The 6,860-nt window shown below is 39.1% G+C and overlaps 1 long non-coding RNA gene across 1 annotated transcript; it reads right to left on the bottom strand.

Moving 5' to 3' along the window:
• Nucleotides 1-1,288: 1,288 nt before the first annotated feature.
• LOC121924779 lies at nucleotides 1,289-5,061 on the bottom strand. Its single transcript, XR_006102717.1, has 3 exons — nucleotides 4,700-5,061; nucleotides 3,477-3,566; nucleotides 1,289-1,422 (listed from the first exon to the last, which is right to left on the bottom strand). It is a non-coding gene; the product is annotated as an uncharacterized LOC121924779 (long non-coding RNA).
• Between the last annotated feature and the right edge of the window lie 1,799 nt (nucleotides 5,062-6,860).

Raw genomic sequence — 6,860 nt, 5'->3', positions numbered from 1 at the left:
AACTATAGAGCCAGTCTGATGAAATTTCTTGTCAGAAGTGACCAGCAACTGTTTACATCAGATATGCTGAACAATGCCACCGATAGGAGAAACATCCAAGCTGTGCTAAAATAGGTATATATCCCATTATGACTATAATGGATGCCCATTATAGATATTTATAAAGATGTAACAGATGCTGCTAGAGAGAGACAGCAGTGCTCAAGGAGCCTGACTCTTTGATGCCTGTGTTCACAGATGTTTGTTTAGAGATATATAGTTCATCAACCAAAAATATAATATACTTTATGGATAAACTACGTGATTTGAGATGATAAAGTTATTCTAAGTGAATAGTACTAAAAAGCCCAATAAAGTGAGTATGAGAGATAAAGATTCAATTCTTATGAGTGTAACATCTTACTTGTCACATAATGTAATAAAATATATGATCCCTTACATACACTGTGATGTAATGTGATGAACACAAGCATCAGACATTAACATGTCTGTGTTTCTCCCTAAGGGGAAGGTATATGTTTGTATATTACTGCTTATAATAATCAGCCCAAAAGAATACCAAAGAGCCTGCTCATTATCCCATATAAGTATTCTGAGATTCCAACATTTAGGAATGCTTATGTGGAGCGTTGATGTTAACAATGTGTGGATTGCACCACCATCACAGACTGGCTGTCTAGGTAGCCAGAAGAGGAAAATGGGACCCCAGATAGAATCTAAATTAACTGATATGTGCTGAGGACCTTCAGTCAGAACCATACCTGTTTCACCATACCTCCTCCTAGAGGCATTTAGGGGGACAATTTTTTTTTCTGCGAGCAGGTGCAACCCTTCAATGTCTCCTAGTGGTTTAATGAAGTCCCCTCACCTTCCACACTTACCCACCCCTGCCTTAAGAGAAAGAAGATCTATACTGCGGAAGGCTAATCTACATATTTATCTTGTTAATAAGCTATAAAAATGCAGTCAGAAATGACCTTATTTGCAACCCCATGTCCAGTTTTCTCTGCTAGTTCTTCCTTTCCCAATAAAATAAATAAATAAATAAATAAATAAGGGTAGGGACGCATAGCCAATCTTTTGCCATCGAAGAAGTGGTTCAATCAAGTGGTGCAAACTCCTGCTCCAAAGCTTCCATTTATAAGCAGTGCCAAACAGGCACCTAAGCAATATGACTAAAAGTTTGTCCAAATATACACAGCATAATATTTATATCCATACACCTTTGGAGAGAGTTACATTCTCATCTTGGAATGAAGGTTTAAAACACGCTTTTTAAAAGTTTATATACCTTTACTCCTCTCTCTTTACGCAGAGGGGTTCTTGAGGGAGGAATTGGAGTTCTATTTCCAGCAGGACTAAACACACTTGGGGTTGTGGGATTCCTGAATGGAGCTTGCTTTGGTATTCCTTTCAGTGGAGCTGAAAAACCAAACACATATTAATGAGGAAAATGGATATCACTGAAATCAGTGATAATATCACAGCTTATCAAAGAATATCAAAATGCTGAATAATATCAAAATATCTCAAACAGCACTGACTAAATATTTTGTTGTATTTATTATGTCCATTATTTACAGGATCAGAAGCCACAGACACTATGTTTAAAGCCGTGACGAAAATATTAGAACCAAATCGTTCATCTAAAGGATTTAAAAACAAAAACCTTTTATTTACATTGTTTTTCCACTATTGTTTTTGCTTATTAGCAAAAACTACTTTTTCACAAGGATGTGTACATTGATTGTCCTCTAGCAACTGTTAAATGCAGTTATTACAGTCTGCCTGTTTTTATTTTAAAAAAGTATTCTTTTGGTGGCTCAGAAAGATTCAGAGGAAGAAAATTTCAGACATTTTGTGCAATAATAGAATTTTTTTTTCTATTTAATATTTCCTTCGAAAAACCATTTCCCCTGAAAGTATCAGAATAAGGAACACTATTTTTTACCGCATCAATGGCAAAAGGGGGAGGAAATATGCTATTTCATCTCTATTTTATTCTGCTAATAAAAGTAATATAGCCACTGTCAATTCCATTAGAAGAGATCCAGCAGAGAGTAGCTCTTTGAAGCTGGTGGGGAGCACAGCACCTTACAGACAACATAAGGCAGTTGCCACTCACAATGTATTCCAAAATACAGACAGTAACATTTTCCCAAAGGATTTCCCAATGCTCTCTTCATTACAATTGACAGACATCCCACAAAGAAGTCATCAACAATGCCCAAAAAACCATTCCTAAGCCATTACTATCTGGGCAAAGGGATGAGGATGATGCTACAAGACAACTGTCCTATATATGCAATTATAATGCTTCCCCACGGTTCTGTCTATACTAGCATATAAGAGCAACATGAACACACAGATTTAATTAAAAGGGAGGAAAGAACTGTGTCCTAGATATCAAAAAGTGTTTGTTTATATAAATCAGGGGTAAAAATAATGAGGCCTTCTAAGTGTTGACTGAAATTCCCAGTAGCCCTTGCCAGGATAGTCAGTTGCAGTGAGACATCATCTGAAGGGCCACATGATACATACATATATACATACATATATAATAATCTAATATTTTATATTTCATATATATATATATATATACACACACACATACATATATGTGAAGTATAAGGAGAAAAAAATGCTGTTTTTGGTTTTTACTCATATTGTATGCAGCCAGGCTATATAAAGGAATCTCTGTTTTGTATCTCTTACAGAAAGCTCCTCAAGACAGGGAAGGCAGTATCTAGACTGGGATGGGCAGCTTTCATCCCCAATACTGGGTACAAGCTGCATCAGGCCTGAAACCAGAAAAAAACTGGCAGTCAAAACTGAGAGTGTTGAGAAGGTCACTTTTCAAGTTGATTTTAGGTTTTCAAGGGGTGTTTCTGGCTTACAAGGGCTAACTTCATAAATCCAAAAACTGTTTCTAGGAGTGTCCAGAGGTGAAAAAACAGTTTTGTTTTAAATGAGTCAGGAACAAACTCACTCATCCAAGTTTGAAAACATGCCCAGTCAAGGATGTCTTCCCAAACACAGCTCTCCTTCTGCTCCCTGCTGTTCAGGAACTAAGCTTGAAAGTCTCTGGAAGCAGTTAGACCTAACTAGGCTGTTAGCACTGCCCCCAGTGACTCACAGAAGCCCCACCCCCTTAGATCATGTGCTCAGGGAGAGCACATGGTCAGGAGCAAACACACTCACTTAAGTTTGAAAACACACCCAGTCAAGGATGTCCTCTCAGACACAGCTCTCCTTCTGCTTCCAGTGCAGGGATTGAGCTTGAAAGCCTCTGGCAGCAGTTATATAGAGCTAGGCTGCTAGCCCTGCCTCCAGTGACTCACAGAAGCCCCACCCCTCAGACTCCTTGCTGTTTTTGCTGAAAGAGATGAAGAGAGTAATTCTCCTTCAAAATGATACAAAACAGTAGAATTAGTTATAGTTTCCGAATGTATAAGTAGAGAGAAAAAACGTCCTACTTGTTGTATCGATTTTTTTCACTAGCCCCCTTCCCTTGGCATGGAAAGGCACTCCAGCTGTCTTCTTGAGCTGCTGTGCAGTTTCAGTAGCTAAAAGATATATATAATAATATTAAGCTTAAAGGATTCTTAGTGTTTGTAGCACAATTGAAACATGACCTACTGATCCAAAGGAATATGCACACTTTACATTTTAAAGCACCATAAAGCATGTATAAGTTGATCTCATGTATAAATTGAGGGCAGGTTTTGGGGCAAATTATGGATTTTGATGTGACTCACAAATAAGGGTAAAACCTAAGGGCATGGAGCAAAGGATGTAAAGAACAAAGCAAGAGGAAACGATGCCAAGGAAGTTCAAACATAATTGCTTGGGCTCAACCTACCGGTTGGATAGATAAGGAGAGAACTACATTAAATGTATGTGATGTGTGTGAGAGAAGACCAGGCATGGACAGGGCTAAAAAAAGGCACACATGTCAAAAAGGATGCAAAGGCAAAGCAAGTATAACTTTAATATGCTAACTCTGTCCAAGTTTTAACCCAGAAAAGCTGACAAACATAAACAAATATCTTACTCAGATATTTCAAAGTTTGATTCCTTTCAACACTCATTTGAGGGGAAGTTCCAAATAGCCACTGCTAACGCTATTTTCCTACCTAGACATACAAAAGTGCTAGAAGCGGTGTCATGGCGGAGAGAGTAGAGGGGGATCAGTGCTTTTATTTTGCTTCCCCCAGGAAAGACTAAGCTCTCGCATTCTGCTGCCTACTCAGAGAAAGGGATGGCTCTTTTGTTGATAAGAGTACTTATAGTACCTATATTGACCCATGGATGTAAATCAAGGTTTTTGGGGTTGTTTTTGACTAAACATTCTTGAGGTATTAATATACAGTATTCAGTATGCTGACATTATTATGAGCCATTAGTCTTCAACATTCATGTATCTTCAATTGTAGGGGGGAAAAGTTTCAACACGTGCAGCTTACCATCTACCAAAGTTGCCCTCTTTTATATTTCTACAGAAAATGAAAGTGCCTATTCTCCAACATGTCAGGGCTAGTCCTATTTCTCCTCCTCCTTTCTACTTTCTCTTCCTTTTAGGCCAGGTCCCAATCCACCAGCTGAACATACTGAATATTTTTTAAAATAACCATGCCTCGTTACAAAACATCCCTATGTTTTTTTTTTTAATCAGTTCATCTACACTGCCAATACTTACATTTCTGCAAGAGTCTGCTCGGAGAGTGGCACTTTTTGGTTTCCGTTTGAGTTGGAAATGTTTCACTGGAGGTGTAAGTGGGCCAGCCAATGGGGTCAAGGCATTTTTATTTAAGTATTGGCATTCCAATGGCAACATGGCTGATGTTTCGCATTCACTCACTATATAAAATGGAAGAACAGATAGGATAGAAGTTCCCCTTGCCACTAGAATTAAGAATATTTAATGACTTGGCTAAACTAAACATTTCTTAAAGATGCTAAACACAACAGCAAAATATACTATCTAAAATATCAAGTTATTTACTTTTTAATTTCACTGTTTTACCCTCGAGAAAAAAACACTATCCCCATATCTTGAGAGCTTGAGAAGTAAATTCTCAACAGATAGCACAGCTTTCCACAATGTGTTCTTCCCCCAAACAACAAACAGGCACTCAGAAAGCGAACTTCCAGTGGCAAATAGAGCTGAAATTAAAGAGATAAATTGAGGGCATAGAATGAGATATCAGCAAATTCAGAATGAATGTCTGTTTCATTCAAGAGTCTTCCTGTTAGGCCAGTGGTTCTCAACCTGTGAGTCGTCGTGTGACCCCTTCTAGTCTATTCAGGTCGTTTTGAATTTTGACCTGTCCACTGGAGTAGTATTAGCTATTCCTCTAATTTGGTGTCATCTGCAAATTTTTATAAGTATGCCCATAGTTCTGTCATCCAAATCATTGATAAAAATGTTGAATAGTTACTGTTGAATAGATGTTGAATAGTAAATGTTGATAGTTAAAGACATCAGTTAAGTTTCTTCTTCAGAAGCTGATCGGAAAGACTTTGTATACTTGCATCCAGTCATTGATAAAGATGTTGAATAGCACTGGGCCCAGGAGACCCTGTGGGACCGGGCGAGTCACTTCTCTCCAGGATGAAAAAAAAAGCCATTGTTGGAGCACCCTTTGGGTTCGGCCGTCAACCAATTCAAATCCATGTAACACATTACTTTATCGGCCCACATTTCACTAGCTTGTTTGCAAGAATGTCATGGGAACCCTGTCAAAGGCATTACTGAAATCAAGATATACTATATCCACACATTCCCTTTATCTAACAACTGGTAATTTTATCAAAAAAGAGATTAGATTGTTTGGCATGACTTGTTCTCGTAAAGCCCTGTTGACTTTTTGTGATATGGCATTGCTTCTAAATGTTCACAGACTCTCTGTTTAATATCTGCTCTAGAATCTTTCCTGGTATTGATGTCAGACTACTGGACGATAATTGTTGGGATCCTCTTTTCCCCCCTTTTTGAAGATGGGGACAACATTTCCCTCTCCAGTCTGCTAGGACTTCTCCTGTTCTCAGGAGTTCTCAAAGATTTGCCAATGGCTCCGATATACATTTGCCAGTTCTTTTAAATCTTGGATGTAGTTCATCTGGCCTGGAGACTTATACAGTGGTGCCTCGGGTTACGAAATTAATTCGTTCCGCCATTCCTTTCGTAACCCGAAATTTTTCGTAACCCGAATACTCCGTTAGCACTGGAAAGCCTATAGCAGCATTTGAATTTCGCGCCGAAATGAATTTCGTAACCCAAAAAATATTTCATAACCCGAAACAGTTTTTTGCAAATCTGACTTTTTCGTATCCCGGAAATTTCGTAACGATCATTTCGTATCACGAGGCACCACTGTATTTGTTTAGATTACCCAGGTATCCTGACTGTCTCTTTACTTATACTGTGTTATGCATGGTGCCAGTCTTCCTGAGGGGTGAACACAGAAGGTGGTGTTGAGGGATTCCTGTTTGACCTCCTTGGCTGCTCTCCTGTGGGGTCCCACAGAGTGTTCTGTTCTGTCTCCATGTTATTATCTACATGAAACTGCTGGGAGATGCCATCTAGAGTTTTGGTGCGATGTCACCAGTATGCGGATGACACCCAACTCTATCTCTCCTTTCCATCTGACTCCAAGGGTGCTGTCTCTCACTGAACCAATTCTGCTGTCAGGGCAAACAAATGAAACTTAATCCAGGCAAGACAGAGGTGCTCCTGGTCAGTCATTAGGCAGATCAGGAATAGGGACGTTGCCTATGCTGGATGCGGTTACTCTCCCCCTGAAATCCAGGCTTCCAGCTTGGGGGTGCTTCGGACTCAGCTGAGCCTGGGTGCTCAG

The sequence above is a fragment of the Sceloporus undulatus genome, chromosome 3 (genome assembly GCF_019175285.1).
Source record: "Sceloporus undulatus isolate JIND9_A2432 ecotype Alabama chromosome 3, SceUnd_v1.1, whole genome shotgun sequence".
Lineage (NCBI taxonomy): Eukaryota > Metazoa > Chordata > Lepidosauria > Squamata > Phrynosomatidae > Sceloporus > Sceloporus undulatus.
This window is presented reverse-complemented; position numbering and strand designations above follow the sequence as displayed.